Here is a 17,538-nt window from a genome sequence, read left to right on the forward strand (position 1 = left end):
ACCTGACTCCCTAAAGATTACAGCCAAGAAAACTCTATGGAGTAGTTCCACTCTGTCATATGGGGTCTCTGGAGTCGACTCAAAGGCAAGGAGTTTTTTCTTCTTTTGTTTAAATTAGAAAATGCAAATGAAAGCCCTTAAGTGAAAAGTTACCTCTGTGTATGCAGCAAAGAGTTTAAAGACACACGATAAGGAATAAATATTGAAATGAAACCCTAAGCAGATAAGTAGAGTAACTCTAGCAATGGAGAGAAGGGGCACCTGGCCTGTTTCCCTTGCACTCCTTGTTTAGATGTGCTCAGGACAGAAGGAAGCACTTGCCTGGCCTGCAGGAAGAATCTATACAAGCGCTCGTGAATCGGTACATATTCTTCTGGGGTAGACTCTCCAATCTTTGTTCCCACTACTCTTTACCTTTTACACAGGCCCTTGATTTATTTGCTGTTAACAAATTCCATTTGCTACTTTATAGGGCATAGCTTCTTCTTAAACATTTTTTTTCCCCATTTTTCCATGTTTTAAATAAATGCCCCACCTCACTAGCTATGGTCGTAGCAGGACAGGAAAGGAAGAAGAGAAATGGGTAGACAAGACAGCGACCATAATTTTCCTAAGGATGTCTTCTGCTCTGTTCTAGTGATCCTTTAAAGGTTAAAATCACATAACTGGGTAAACCAAACCTGTTGCCCTGGGGCCGATTTTGCCTCCTGGCAACCGCACGTGCTACAGAGTAGAGCTGTTCCATTGGGCTTTCTCGTCTGTACGGGCAGTTCCTGGTGACTAACGAGATTGGTTCCTAACTGCGTCCTTAAGCCTTAATGTCGAATTTGTAGGTGAGTTGAAACGGCTGCATATGGTTCTTACCTAGCCTTACTTTACAGCAAGAGCAGGCTCGGAGCCTTTTCGACGATTTAAAAGTTGCATGGACAGCAAGCGAAGGTTATCATGAGGAAGAATTGGTTGTGAGTGGGAGTTGGCTCAATTGTTTCAAAGTGAGGGCAAATTTACATAACATTTAAAGGACAAGTAGGCAAAACCAAAAACCAAACCCAGTGCCCTGGAGTCGATTCCGACTCATAGAGACCCCTTAGGACAGAGAAGAACTGCCCTATAGAGTTTCCAAGGAGTGCGTGGAGGATTCGAACTGCTGACCCTTTGGTTAGCAGCAGTAGCACTTAACCACTACGCCACCAGGGTTTCCAGGCAAGTAGGAGTTGTCCCTAAATTAGATGTTTTTAACCTGGGGACTTTAAGAGAGCAGACTGCTGGGGCTTTCTTCTGTGGCACTGCTGGGTGGTTTCAAACTGCCAACCTTTAGGTTAGTAGCTGAGTGCCAACAGTCTGTGCTGCGCTAGAGAGAATGGAAGAAGGTATGAAGTGGATAAGATACAGGCTTCAGCAACTGAGCCAGCTCTCCTCTTTCCCTTTTCAAAACAAACGTGAGCCTGAACAACCACTAGGGAAAGTCACAGTGCTTTGCTTTTCCATATATATGAAGAAATAATTGAAAGGGACCAGGGTTGACCACACTTACCTACTCTCAGGATTTTACTGAGAGATCTGCCTCCCAGATAGCTAACTCTTTCAGAATTTCATGTTTTTGTCTCCATGACTCAGATATCTTCTGGAAGCAAGGAAAGCTCCTAAGAGGACCCTTTGAGGCCCCTTTGTCATAGCCCCTTCTCCCAGTGCAGAATTAAATGATGTTGGTGTTTTCAAATAAGGGTTAGTATTCATAATCTAGCATGGCACAGATACACGTTCCTAATTCCAGCATCTGCTAAATTAAAAAAAAAAAAAAGAGTCTGGCCTTTCAAGCGTCAGGGAAAAGGTAAGGACTCTGTCCTTCAACTATACAACTGAGCTCAGTGATGCAAAGACAACGCAGGGGGACAGGGAGTGACAGTTGATTGTGCTGAGGTTGAACAGAGTGAAAGGAGCTGAAGGTAAGAAAGCAAGCTCTTACTTGAAGGATAAAGGTGAAGCAAGAAGGCAAATTGGTTTTGTTTAGTTAAGAAGATTAATGGGATAAAGTCTGGAAGGCACTACAATTGTGTATGTACATTAAATAGTTCCTGTGTTAGGGATCACAAAAGCAGTACAGTAGTACAAGCAAACGAGCGTGGAGAGCAATTTTCAGAAGAAAAATGTGGGTTGTGTGCATTGCAGTGATGATAGGGACATAAGAATAGTGCATTGATTCCCAATATTGAATTAAGTTCACCCGGTGGCATTCACACTGGCATTCTGTTATTGGCCAGTATCTGCTAATGACATTCTAGAAAAGACATGCATTTTTTTTTTTTCCCCCACAGCCTTTTCCTGGTTAGAAAAAGTGATTGGTCCATTTTAAGGACAGTAGTTTTGAAGCTGCTAGCTACAGTGAGAAAGCTCTCCACAAAGAGCAATGTGACAGGCCCTCCAAACACTGTACTGTTGGGTGTTTATTAAGTGGTATGAAGAGCCCTTGAATTAGTTCAGGAGAATTTGTATTTTTTTCATTTATTTTTAACCAGGTAGTTGTAATAAAACCATTTAACCTCTACTGATTGTGTAATATATGCCAAATTGTTTATTAAAAAAAAGCAAATCTGCCTTAAATGTTAGTTAAACATAAATTTCACACATTGGGAGGGCAGCATGGCCTAGTTCTTGCTGAATTATTGAAATGCATGGAACCCTTATTTGCTGGAAGGGATCTGGACATTCATTCTTAGTTAGCTCTTCCCAGTGACTTTATTTTGCTTCTATCAGATCTACACCCAAACCATCCCTCCAAAACATACAATCTAAGTAAACATAGCGTGTGTACCGTGCACAATTTAGCTTTGAGACCAGTCCCTCCTTACAATCATATTACCACCCATAAGTTCTTCCCATGCAGACATTCATGAGCCACCACTTGGCCTAAGTGACATTCAGAATGACAATCTAAAAATTTGTTCAAAACCTCATGTTCTAGTAAAATATTTTATGGTCATAAAATTAAAGACAAATACCAAAATATGTTCCAATTACCACAAGGGCATGATTTCTGTTAAAGAAAAATATTTCCTCACTGTCTCACCCTCTTTCCTTTATATAAACTGTTTGTATAATAGGCTGATTTATCTGCTTTTTCAGAAACTGAATATAACTAGGTATTGTATTATTACTACTGCAATAGTAGTAATAACAATAAAACAACAACACTACCAAAGAGAACAAAAGAAGATACAAGCAAGAAAAACAATCAAAGTTAAGAGCTGAAGGGATAGGAGGTATTTCTGTCTCTCTGTAATCTTTCCTGTGTCTCTCCCACAGAGGCAGCTGAAGGGACCTGCTGGCAACTTCAATGCAAAGGGAAATTTCAGAGATATGGAGCTGCTTCAAGTTGACACAAGACTGTTTTATCTGTCAGTCAAGGCATGAGGTGAACAGTGGAATAGAAACAATGTCACTGAAATTATACCTCTTTTCTCCTTCAAGGATATAAATATTTGATTCCTTTTTTCAAATTATTTTATTTTGATACATTCCTAGATATAAAATATGTGTATTTTTTGAGCTGTCCCTGGTTCATAATAAATATTCATATTTTTCCAAGGTTCACTGACATAATCTCTGAATTCAAACGGAGAGAACTGAAGTTAAAGGAGACATTTGGCATCATATTGCAATGGCAAACTCAACGCCTCTTACCCCAAGGTTCTAGATACTGATGGGAACTGCTTCTGATAGTGGTCTTAGCTTTTCTAAGTGTGATTGTAGAGTAGGGGCAGCCTCTCTAACACGGTGAAACAGGAGCAGGTGCTGGAAAGCTCTTGTCCTGAGAGGACATGTGGTAATAAAGTGGGGAATGATCATTTCCCGGGCTTTCTATTCCCCTCACAGCCTCGGGAGATTGTATTTTCTGAGTGCACAGGAGGTACACCATGGCCCCCCTATGCCCAGTTGCAAAGGTAATATTGCTTCTTGTGAGGGGTAAGGAGGTTTTAACCTAATCTCGGGGAGATGTGGCAGAAGGAGTGTTTACAGGGAAGGACAGAGGAAAAGCTGCAATTTTAAGCCCGATGAACTTTATATTGTCTAAAGCTAAGCCAGAGTCACTGGGCTCCTGGAAGCTGAGGAAAAAGCTGGGTTTTATTACACATATGTGAAGAGATGAAGGAGAGTATATACAAATGTTTGTTGAATCTATAACAATTTTATGATTCAGGAAAAGGAAAAACCTCTATATGCCAAAAGGAATCTTAAAAAAAAAAAAAAAAAGAGGAAAATGAAATATTTATGATAACGGTATTGAAGGCACAGGTAATTTCACATATGGCTATGAACAAGCTGCTTCAAAGGACCTGTCTAAACAGTGTATCGGTGAATGACAGAGGGGTTGAAAGGAGTAAAATCTACAACGGTATTAAAGATGGCGTAATCAACCAAGGCTTACTTTCTTTGATTATTCTCCCTGAGATAGGAAGAGATGGCTATTATCCTGCTTGCCATTGGGGAACACCCCTTGTATGCAAAGCAGTGTGCAAGTGAACACCATTTATTTCTCTGTACAAAAGAAATAAAACACCTCATCCCAAGCTTCCACTGATTAACTTAAATAGGGTTGTCAAGGCCAAGTCAAAGGTATAGGAAAAACTTAAATGAAATAGATCAATATAGGGTTGAACCAACTGCATGTTGGGAAATAGGATGAAGTCTGCCCTACCCATATTACCTCTGAGGTGAGAATTGTGCCTTCTCTAAAAATAAATAAATAAAACACAATCCCACAAGTCCATTAAATTCAACAAATATTTTGGTATCTACTGTGTACTTAATTTTGTGCAAAACTTAGTACACTACTCGCAAACTTTAAATCCAATTCAGACAAAAAACTCAAAGAAGAAAAAAAAAAAAATCAGTTAAATGGCACTGCAGGGTAAGTAGCTACCTAAATCCGTGTTGAAAGTTTAGTGCTGTCGGCGTAGAGAGATCCCCGATCTCTGGAGGCAAGAATGAGAGTTAAGGCAAAATTACATACTCTGTCCGACCTGTTAGGTCCTCTTGACACTTGCTGTTGGGCAGATTTTGAGCTTTGGAGGTGCACATGGGTTTTTATTTTAGCGGTAACTGTTTCCTGAGGATTAAAGTTTCTTCTACTTACAAGCAAGAGGTAGGAAGTAAGTGAGGGGCGTGGAGGAGGATATTTGGTGTCAACCAAGAGACAAGAGCTATTTAGTGAAGAATGCATAATAATGGGGTTCTGCTGTGTAATTAAAAGGTGTGTTATTGTTCCCCCAAGTGGACCCTTCTCTTCGGCCAACTTTGTCTCTTCCTCCTGTGTTTATCACCATTATTCTTTTCCCCCCACTCCTCCGCCTTGTTGCTCTTGTGTGCCATCAAGTCCATTCTGCCTCATAGAGACCCTGCAGGACAGAGTATAACTTGGAAACGAGGGTTTCCAAGGCTCTAATCTTTACAGAAGCAGATCACCAGGTCTTTTCTCCCGTGAAGCCACTGATTGGGTTGAAACTACTGACCTTTCGGTTAGCAACCAAGCAATTCACTGTAGCACCACCAGGGCTCCTTGATGTTTAACACCATCATGACTTTATGCCCACCCTTGCACCCTAAGTCATGATTATAAACAGTTTTTTCCTTGGGGACTTCCTGCAAGAAACTTGAATGCATCTATTGCTCCCTAATTCTGTATTTTTAACCAGCAATTTCTGGTGCAATAAAATGCCCTTGAATTTCTTCTCTAATTGTTACAGCTCCTCTTCCCAACCATACCGTAATTAGAGAAGGATAGAGACCAAGTCTAGCTTACGATATCGTCACAGCACTTAGGACTGGGTACCCAAGAGAAATTTACAAATGAATAGATAATAATTGCACAGAAGTGGGCATAACTAATATTAGCCCAGAATTCCTTCAGGATTATTACAATTTTTATATATAACATGTACTTGTTCTCAGGAATTCAAGTGAAAACAACAGCTGTTAAACTCCACGGTTACCCTTGGTTTTGTTTTGTTTTTTCCTAGACCACTGCAATTTCCATAGGGATCTAGAATAAACTTGGATACTCAGACCCCATGTCTCTTTTTTATCCAGTATGACTCTGAGGTTTTGCTGGTGGAACCCTGCTCATTAAATAAGTCACCACCTTTCTTAGCTTCTTAGTTTTCAAGTGGAGGTCAGGAATGCTAATACGCACAGAGACTGTATTTCAGTAAAGGGCAATGAGAAAGATAAAAGATGGCAATTTGATTATATGCCTGGAAGAGAAAATAAACAATGAAACATGTTTATTCCAACTGTCAATTCTCTGATAAGAGTATTTTGAATAAAAAAAAAAAAAGAATAGGAGTGCTTAAAAAAAAAGATACAAAAGGAGCTTTTCTCAAATACAAGTTATAGTTTCTATACGATCTATAATTATTAAATATGTGTATGTAATGGGATGTGAGAGCATTATCGTAAAACTACTTGTGGATTTCATCACTTTAATCAACCCCTGACTCTTCTATTTTACTGCCATTTTGTTCATCTTATTTCTTCCTTCACCTATACCTTTAGGTCATTCGACTTCCTTACTGTAATTGAATGTTCACTTAAGGGTCTCAGTGTTATAAGGGCCCAATACCAGCAGCTGGAATGAACAATCTAACAAAAGGAACACGATGCCCCGAATTCATAACTATGATACACATGCAAAGGTTCTTTGCAAGGGATGCAATACCCTGGATGTGTATTTACTACAAATGCAATCATAAAATCTTAAAACCAGTAACTTCTCAGACAATATTATTTTGAATTGAGTAGATATTTTAGTTGTGTTAACAACTTTTTTTAAAAAAAAGACACTATTTTTTGATAGCCTTTACTAATATAAGTATCTGTGTGGTAAATACACTTTTATAACTATTATTTTTTCCCTAAAGAGTATTTAAAAGAGAAGGAAAGTGCAAGGTATTTTAATACATTGGGATTAAAACAATTTAAAAATGAATTAAATGCTATCCTGTTTATGATACACTATAACCACGATGTGAAATGTGAGAGATTTGAAGAGGCAGGTATCAAAAGTGACATCTAATTCTTACGCCTCCTATCTGCCTCCCATCTCTCCCTTCAATGTGCTTGGAAGAGGCATTTCAGCATTTCAATTCAGAACCACCACCACTTCCAAGTCAACGTTGCCTCCAAATCACTCTGTCCACAGAGTAGATGTCACTAACCGCCACCCAATTTCCACCTGAGATGTAAGATAGATTCTCTTTTCAAAGCCCATTTCACTGTAGGTTTTTACCTGTATGCTTTGTATCCAGGTAAATTATTTCTTCCTTCATTAAGTGTTGATGGTTTTCAAACACGTACGCACCTACCTCCCTTAACCAAGCTGTATAGACATAATTCTTTCAAATTTTCCCCGTATGTCAGCTTCTTTCTCCTAATCAATTATGAAGCTCTTCTTTGGATTCCTTCCAAACTGTCTACTTATTTTTGGTAGTCAGGCAAGCCAAACTGAATGGGGCATTCTAGAATAGGTCTCGTGAATGTCATTGCAAGTGAAACCGTCACCCTCTTATCCCAGGATGAAATGTATCCAAAAATAACATTAGCTTTTCGGGTACCACATCACACTGAAAACGTGCAGCCTTTCCCTTTTTCAGTCTCATATCTCCAGCTGTCCCCCCAGTATCTCTGCATATGTCCTCATTGGTTCAAAGACTGTTAAGAGAATGTTCCTCATAAACATTCCCAATTTGTCCTTTTTAATTTTAAACATGGTTTTCCTTTATATAATTTCTCAATCTCTTTATGATTTTCCTCATACATACACATATATATCCACCCCCAGAAAATTCCAAGATGGCTTTTTTCAGAACTATACCACAAACAAACCTATTTTTTTGTAACCCCATTGCTTAAGTCTTTTGCTAAGTATTCAAATTTTTCTTTGGTCCTTTTCAGTGTAATTCAATAAATATTTATTAAATTTCTATAATGCTATTCACCATGTTAACCACTGGGGTATAGAGGCAAAGAAGAAATAATTCCAATAGGACAGACAATCACATATAAATGTAGTTTAAATATCTCCACATTTGAAATTATTAGTTCCTTGTGCAGTGTTCTAAGCACAATTCCTCCTTTGGTTTTCCCATGCCTTGAGAATATCATGGAGTTCCAAGGTAGCACAAGTATTTAAGTGCTCGACTACTAGCCGAGAGGTTGGTAAATCAAACACACCCAGAGACACCTCAGAAGACAGTCTGGTGATCTGCTTCCAAATGGTCACAGCCTTGAAAACCTTACGGAGCAGTTCTCTCTGCACACCGGGGATTGCCATGAGTCAGAATCAACTCAATGGCAACTACAAACAACAAACCAAAAAAACCAAACCCACTGCCCCAAAACAACAAGAGCACCACGAATTTCTACATTTCCCACTGGCCAAAGTGTCCCTGAATGACACGATTTTTCTTTGTTTCTGTGATGGAAAACAAGAAAGTAGGCCCCAAGGACAGGGAGAACACGTCTTTCATCAGGTGTGGGCGATGCTGTCTACGTCCTGGTCAGCATTGCTGGGTGAGAGAAGAGACCTAGCAACCTGTGCACTGGGCTTGAGTAGACAACTTTGCTTCCAGGGCACCCTGGAGAAGCAGACTCCCCCTCCAGGAATTTCCATTGGCCTTGAATGCAATTCCCCTTATTGGCCACCTTCATTGTTTCCATTGGTCAATCTTATGTTCCATTTTTCTTTTGCATTTAAATTTAAAATTTTATTGGGATTGAATTAAAAAAAAAAAAACTAAATGCTTGGGGACGCTGAGCTTCTGTTAAGGGTGGTGGAAAAATCAGGGAACGAATAAGGGTAATGGTTGGACAACACTATGAACATATTAGGTGTCTCTGAACTGCACTTGTGAAGGTTGCTGAAATGTCAAATGTCTTGTTGCATATATATTTACCACACTAAAAAAAAAGTTTCCAGTTGGAAAGACAGCTTGATAGGAACGAAAGAAGATCTCAGAAAGGAGATTTGGATTCTTGTCCAGGCCGTGGCACACATATCAGAGCATGGTGTCTTTGGCTTGATTCTGCCTGGATTTAAATATAGCTCAGTAGGAAAAGACACTCAGCTTCTTTATGCCTCAGTTACTTCAAAGGAAAAGTGACAACAACTGTCTCCTCAAAGTTTTTGTGAAGATTAGAGGGGTGTAGAGCACTGTGCCCAGTGCCTGGCCTACACCAAAAATGCCATAAACATCATCTGTTACTACTGTGCCGTGTTGACTTTTTTGGTGATTATCTCAACTTGATTTGCTAACAGGACAGCAGCATGCCACCTCTGAAAGGTAAGACAATCTTGTTCGTTGTCTTTCTGAAAAAAGTTTATTAATGCACAGCTATCGTTCACTATCATTCGCCATAGGGGGCAATGTTGGTTCAGTGATAGGATCCTTGCCTTCCATGAGGGAGAACTGGATTTGATTCCCAGCCAATGTACATCATGGGCAGCCTCTCTCAGACCTGCCTGTTGCTGTGATACTGAGCGGGTTTTAGCATAGTTTCCAGACTAAGAAAGGCTAGGAAAAAAGGCCTAGTGATCTGTTCTGAAATATCAGCCAGTGAAAATCCTATGGATCACAACAGCCTGACCTCATTGTGCATGGGCTTACCATGAGTTGAGAGCCAACCGGACAGCAGCTAATGACAACATTCACCATTGCCAGCAAACTTCATGTGATAGTTTTCAGGACATCGGTGGCGTTGTTAAAACCAAAAACCCATTGCCCTGAAGTTGATTCCAACTCATAGTGACAACTGAATATAAATCTCCCAGATCTTTTCTCCAGAGGCAGGAAAACAGTCAACAAGAGGTGGAGAGGCACTGCTTTGGTGTGAGCAGTGGAGCTTGTCTGAGCCACTCTCATTTGTTCCTGTACTTTCTTTGACCTACTACACCTGACCACCATGCTTCTGACCCACTGCCCAAGGGTGCCTCTTCTTCATAAGTTTTTTTTTTAACTCTACCCCCCAAAACCCACAGGCATAAATGCCAATGATCTTGCATTTCCAAGTTGACATCTTATTGGCTGATAAATCTTATGCTGCACTTTTTTTTTCTAATCTTGACTGAAAACTTCTAAATCAGGGACCAGGCTGTCTTTCATTGCTTGTCCTGCACCATATAAATTATTGACAGAAACATCATCGTAATGGTACTGCCAACTAACTCCATGTGACACTGCCAGGCCCTCCTACGTCCATTTTGTTTCAATCAGCCTTTAATCCCTTGTTCATATTTAAATTAAAATGAATTAATTAAAAAAATTAGAAACTTTGCTACATTAAAAAAAAAAAACCTGTTGCCATCGAGTTGATTCCAACTCATAGAGACCCTATGCAACATAGCCTATTTAATTCTAAAAGGAGAGGCATCATATTTCCCATATTTATTTCTGCAAGAATTCTTTCCCAAAGAAAATAACCAGCATGTTTAGTCTTGTTTTATAAAACGATTTTCATGTCATTTGTATTTTTATAACATCCAGAATAAATTTATACTTGGCCTTGCCTCCCCTTTCTTTTAATAAAGTCTACAATATAATTTTTTTTACAATATAAAGTATTTATTCATCAGATATTAATAATTGGTATCATGCTTCTTATTCTCTGACCTCCTAGGCTTATCACTATAGCTCTCTTTTCCCACTTGCCATTTCTTAATTTAAACTCATCTCTAACAGTCTCCCAATGCTTAGTAGGTGGGTTACATTATTGTCTCACCTCCAATGATAACGTCCTTGAATATTTCACATGTTGATGTTTTGAGAAGCTACTGCTTCTTGTTTTTGGCAATTCTAACTAACAGATATTCAGGTATGTTAATACTTACCTGTCAGGTATTTTGACTGGTAAATATTTGTATATACTATTGTCACAAACTATCATATATGACAAAATATTTATCAGAGATGATTTTTTATATGCCCCTAAAATATCTGCCTGGCAATTTCAGTTCAACAATTTCTTAGTGAATTGACTTTGACCTCAAAATTTTAGCCAATTAGCATGTTTACAGAAATCATTTCTTATTCTCTTACCATAATTACAGAGCTGTGTTCATTGCTGTGAGTGAAGGGTGCACTAGCATTCAAAGATTAGTGCCATGTTTGACTCACTTTTAATTTGAATACACAGGAGAACCAGTTTTTGTTCTAAATAATTTGTTCTCTTGTAAAATACCAAGACAATGGCCTTAGGGAAGAGCATCTCAGAATCCATTTTTAAGTTAATTGCCCAGCATTTGTTGTAGATTTCTCTGAAACCTTTCAGGAATGAGAGAAAAAAATAATTTAACACCAGATTTTATTAAAAGGTGATTAAAAAAAAATGAGGCTAGCCAAGGAGTTGAGACCAGAGCTTATCATGGACTTGTAATGTAGTAAGCGTTTCAGAAACATTTGTTGAATAAATGCCGGATTGCAAGTGTTCATGAAACAGGGAAGCCTTTGGAGCAATTGGTAATACTAATAACAAGTAATGTTTATCAAGTTCTCTCTATGTTCCGGGTATGTCAATAAGTGTTTTACATTAATCATATCCTTTAATCCTCACAATGACTATAGAGGAGACGCTATTACTAATCTCACTTTACAGATGAAGAAACTGAGGCTTACAGAGGCTAGGTAAGTCACGGCACTAGACAGTGGGAGAGCAGAAATTTTAACTCAGGTATTCCTGACTCTAAAACCAGCACTCTCAACCACTGTTTTCTTCCTTTCATGAGCACCCAGTCTTCTACTGGGCAGATGGAGGAAATGGAGGGCAGAATTTGGAAGACTGAAGCTTGGCATTTGCCAACCATGGTCTCATCAGAGGCTGTTCTTTTTTGAGGCCAGACTGGTTTCTGAATAAGAATGTACCTTAATTCAAAAAGAGAAATGAATAACCTCAAGGGGAAGAGACATAAAACTGCTACAGGTTGAACGTAAATAATTTAGATGGGTCAACAGCTAAAATTGAAGGGAAACAATACAGTTTATAGATGACATGTTGAAGAGTAATTAATCAGAAATGAAAAATTTAATTATCATCAAAAGTCATCTCTATTTTAGAAAATTGCTGATGGCTGTAAAATTTACCTAGGTCCACTTTATAACGGCTCTGCAAATAACATTAAAATAGTACCTTGAGATTCAGTGAAAACTTGACCTGAACAAGATACAAAGTACAGATACAAATCTCCTCCCCATCACTCTATTTAGGTTAAGCTTCCTAGAGAATTATGTGTCCTGCTATCAGCAAGACAAAGGATTTTCCAAACTATATTCCAAATAATTAGGAGAAATCAAGCAAAACTCCTATCCAATTATAACTTTGAATGGATAAAATTAGGCTGGCCTCTCTTCCTGAATGTGTCCTACCCCTAATCTGTGCATATGCTGAGCACTGCCATTAGGACTGCCCAGGAAACCACTGTCCCTATCACGCAGCAAACCCAGTGCAGAAGAGGCTCCCTCTGAAGAACCTATGTGCTGATCCCGCTCACCTCCACACTGCCTCGGAATGGATGATTCCAAATTTGTTGACAGTCTGGACATAATGATCTCTAAGAGGCTGAGCTGGAAACCAGTCACCAATCGCTATCGAGTTGATTCCAACTCATGGTGATCCCATGTGTTTCAGAGTAGAACTGTGCTTCGTAGGGTTTTCAGTGGCTGTGATCTTTGGGAAGTAAATCAAGGTGTCTCCTGGGTGGACTCAGATCACCAATCTTTGAGTCTGTAGCTGAGTGCTTAAATGTTGTGCTACCAGGCTAGGCTAGAAAGAGCACTGAAAACTGAGGTTTAGGCAAGGGTGATGTATTTGTATCTTAGTCCCATGATGGAAATAACCCTTCTTACAGTTGAAACTTAGACTGCAAATCTGAAGATTCTTTCATTTAGTTTTTACGATAAAATCCATTTTCATTGCAGCTATGCTGCTAGAGATAATTTTCCAAATTCTATGACACCCAGCACCAGCACTATATTCTGTAGCTTTCAGGTGCACAATAAATCATGTGCAACAATCAAATTCTACAAGTATAACACTGTGTTCCACACGTTGACATTTTATTTCCTGGGGTATGGGAGGGCAGTACGGCAATCTAGAGCAGTAATTGAGTGGGTCATTATTGGGACTGATATGGCTGTAGAAATCAAATATTATTCTGCTACAATTTTTCTCTGGCTTGGCCTATATAGAATTTCAATTATGACAAAATGTTTAATTTCTGGAGGGGTGTATGTGTCACTGCATATATAAAAGTACAAAGTCCTTGAAACATTCAACATCTGCTCAGCCAGCATTTCAAGAGTATTTAAGTTTAATGTCACCAAAATTAGTTTCCATATAATATAAAAGTTTTAGCCTCAACGTTTGCTTAACTTTACTGAGCTAACCATGAACTATCCATTAAGATGGGGCCAGTCTACTGGCAATTGTGACCAAGCGCAATATTAGCCAAGAAAGTGCAGCAGGCTGGGGCCAGGGAGTAGACATACAGGAAGAGGCCTGATAAAAGCACTTAATGGAAAACAGTGAGAGGAGAGAGAGGGAGGATCTGTAATTGGGAAAGAAAAGGGAAAGCAGGGATCCACTCAAGAACAGATATATGGTGAGGAGAGAAATTTGTATCAGGGATGCAGGATGGTGGTGGGGATAGGAGAGCCATGTTATTTCACATATTCGGAGATGTACTCACAAAAAGGGTACTGCCTGCCTTTGAAATAGAAGTCATTCCTCTTACTGCAAGCAAGGAGATATCTAGAATTCCATGTCCTTTGCACCTGACCTGCTGCTTCCACCAGGCTCTAGGTAAACGTCACCTTCATCTCTAGACCTTGTTTGTCACTGGCAGTGGCTGAAAGGCACTTGCCCTGGACTCCTGTGAATACGTCATCTAATGAAAACATCTATTAATATGGACACATGACTGCTCGCCATCTGGCTCTGCCTCTCAGACCCCTCTCTTCCCTGTAGATCAGTACACACGGAGCGTGGTGTGCCCAATCAATTATTTATCCATTTCCCTCCTGGCTGCTAAGGGACCCAGCCTCCGCTCTCTGCTGCAAGGCTGCTGAGGGCTGACGACACACTTTTCAGGCCTGAGATTTTTTTTTTTAATCCAGACCTAACTTCAAGCGCTATAAAGTACTCATTGTTTCTTTGTTCTGTCCTTGTCTCTGGTTCCCCTTCTTGTTTATGTCATGAGAGGTTATGCAGTACAATATTTCAGACCACAGGCTCTGAAAACAAGTGGGTTTGAATCCTAACTCTGTCACCAACTCATGACGTTGGTAAGCTGGTTCACTTAGAGTGCTCAGTTTCCTTGCTATAAAATAGGGGTGATAATGGGGCTTACCAGGCTGGTTTTACTACCTGTCAGTTGTACTGTGGTGTCTTGTGTGTTGCAATGATGCTGGAAGCTATGGCACTGGAATTTCAAATACCAGCAGGGTCACTCATGATAGACAGATTTCAGTGGGGCTTCCAGAATGGGACAGACTAGGAAGGGGAGGTCTGATTATCTATTTCTGAATATTAGCCAATGAAAACCTTATGGATCACAACAGAACACTGTCTAACCCCCTTGCTTTGGACACATCATCAGGAAGGATCAATTGCTGGAGGAAGACATCATGTCTGGTGAACAGAAGGCCAGTGAGGACAAAGGAGACCCTCCGTGAAATGGGTTGGAATGAGAACCACAACAGTGGACTTGAACATGCGGTGATCTTGTGAATGACACAGGACTGGACAACATTTGATTCTGCTGTACATAACGTTGCCATGTATCAGAGTCAACTCAACAGTAGCTAGCTCTCTGTCTGCCTATCTATCTGATAGGTTTGCTTTGCGTATTAAACGAATACATGTAAGTGGCTTAGTCCGGTACCTGGTTCATAGTAAGCCTTATTAAGTTACTATTTTGTTGTTGTCTTCCTCTTCCCTCCTCATCTACTCATTCTTTTTCTCATTCAACTTCACTCTGTCTAATATTTCTATAATAAAATTGTCTCTAACTCTTTCACGTTGTTTTTTCTATACCTTTTCCTTCTCTCTCTTTTAGACAGTAATAATATATTGTACCTTTAATTTGTTCATATTTCTTCCCCCATTTTCCTTTTCAAATTTCTTCATCCTTGCTCATCTCTTTCTTAACTCTTTGATATTCTTCCTTCAATTTCTTTGTCTCACTTCAAAAATTTATTTCCAGGCATGAAGAGAGGATGAGCTAAATTGCTATAGCAAATTTAATTTTCTTAATATTCTATAGTGACAGGTTTTTTTTAAAGAAAGTAAAAATACTTATTTTTAGACTCTCAAAAAACATTAACTCTTCTGTCCTGAAATAAAGGTGAATTTGGGATTGCCATCAGATAATTTTTCAGTTGTGGACAGAAACTACCTGTATGTATTTCTATAGGAAGGAAATAGAAGAGAGAAGACAGAAGCAAAGAGGATACTATGCATCAGCTTTTCTTTTCTGGTGGAATTGGTTCTGATTTCTGCTAAGTTAAAGACCAAAGTGAAGGTTATGGCATCATCCAAGTCCCTGAATGAACATTCATCTACAGCACAAAACCAATGCTCAGCAAATTTTGTACAGTGGATAATCAAAGTGGCAGGACTTATTCGGGCCAAGATGCTAGACCACTGGAAAGTGTTGTGGAAAGTTAAGGTTGAGGAAAAACAAAGGCCTGAAGTCACTTGAAATATCCCTGTGTGCATGCAACAAAGATGAAGCTTATATTGCACTTATCAGCATCTACTCAGTGATGCTGCTTATTGATGTCAATAACCAAGACCTAAGGCACCATTTAGGTGAAAAAAATATATAAATATATATATTTTCCCAGTATGGTAGCATAGTGGTTAAGAGCTATGGCTGCTAACCAAAAGGTCAGCAGTTCAAATCCACCAAGTGCTCCTTGGAAACCATATGGGGCAGTTCTACTCTGTCCTATAGGGTCGCTATGAGTCAGAATCGACTCAACGGCAGTGGGTTCGGGGTTATATAGTTCTAGTGCTATTTGTTTTGGGATTTCATCAAAAGTAGAAGAAACTATATGCCTATAACTTCCACAACGTCCACTCATGAGATCTACCTCTCTTTCACTTTTTCCTCCCTAGCTCCAAATTTATTTAAAAAAAAAAAAAAAGTCATTTTTAGTGAAAGGTACAAAATATTTGCTTTAATTTCAAACTTTCTATTCCTTTTGCTTGAAAAAAATCATTATTGACCAATCACATCTCAGTAGTCAAATTATTTTACTTGATGTTTTTCTGAGCCTTCAGTTAAATGATCACTGGCCCAACTCAGACGTTCTGGCTGAGAAGGGAGAACAGGACGTCTAGTGCTACTGTTTTGGATGTTGCCTTGGTTAGCATTTATCCAACTGAAAGTTATGCAAATTGGTTTAAAAAATTCCTCCAGCAAAGGGTCTTACAGTTCACTTATTCAAATTATCATTCATTCATTCTAGCGTATATAGAGGTTCTCCCTGCACATTGAAGACAATATACAAAAAAAACAGGTGTGCCTCCACCCTTGGCTCCTTCACTCGGCTTACTTGGATAGGGTGGATTTTAAGAGATACCAAACACCAGAGGCAATATTCTCAACTTGGCAGAATAGCTACTTTGCAGGGAAAAGAGTGGTGATGCCAAGATGTAAGTAGCCACTGAGCACTGTTCCCAAGGGCACATTGATCTATGTGCATTTGATGAAGATTTGGACATGGGCCTGTGTCTGTGTGAATGGCTGCATGTGTTTTTGCAAAGGGATGAGATGGGGGAAAATGAATATTTATGCCATCTTTGATTCTTCTAAGTTTTCCACCAAATGGCCTGCCTGTGCTCTAATATTGCCATTAATAATACAAATTAGAATAATGTAATTAAATGCCCTTGGGCATCACCTGAGTGTTTCTGTACAGCTGTGGTTCCCTGAGGCTCCCCGATCCTAATGGTCTCATGGCTAGCACTACACGTGAACATACCCAGGTTGGCTCTTTTATTTCTTGCCTGAAACTGCCTCTGTGCTACAATTCCTCAGCTCTGGCAGCAATTAGATTCATACTTGACTGTACTGTAAAAATCTCACTTGATGATCTATAGCCAACTTCTATAAAACTTGATTCCAGCTGAGGCTAGAGAAGCCCTTGACCCCTGGCATACAAGGCGGCACCCAGGGCAGAGATTCTGACGTTTCTGTGCCTGATGAGGCCATCAGTGACATTAACGTCTCCATGCATTCAAGGGCTACAGCCATCTTATATATTGCAGATCACTGATGCCGGTTTGAGTGCAGGAGAAAAATGCCATTCACTTCACACACTGAGACCAAATGTTTTAAAACCCTACTCCTCCCAGTTTCAGAAAGCAAGACTGAATTCTGTAGACATTGGGGGACAGACATGGGGGCAAAACAAATTAAGAGATGAATTAGAGGTCCAGGCGGAAGGTGAATAATGCCTTCACAGAAGCCTGGAGAAACAGTTT

Source organism: Elephas maximus, chromosome 1 (assembly GCF_024166365.1).
Source record: "Elephas maximus indicus isolate mEleMax1 chromosome 1, mEleMax1 primary haplotype, whole genome shotgun sequence".
NCBI lineage: Eukaryota > Metazoa > Chordata > Mammalia > Proboscidea > Elephantidae > Elephas > Elephas maximus.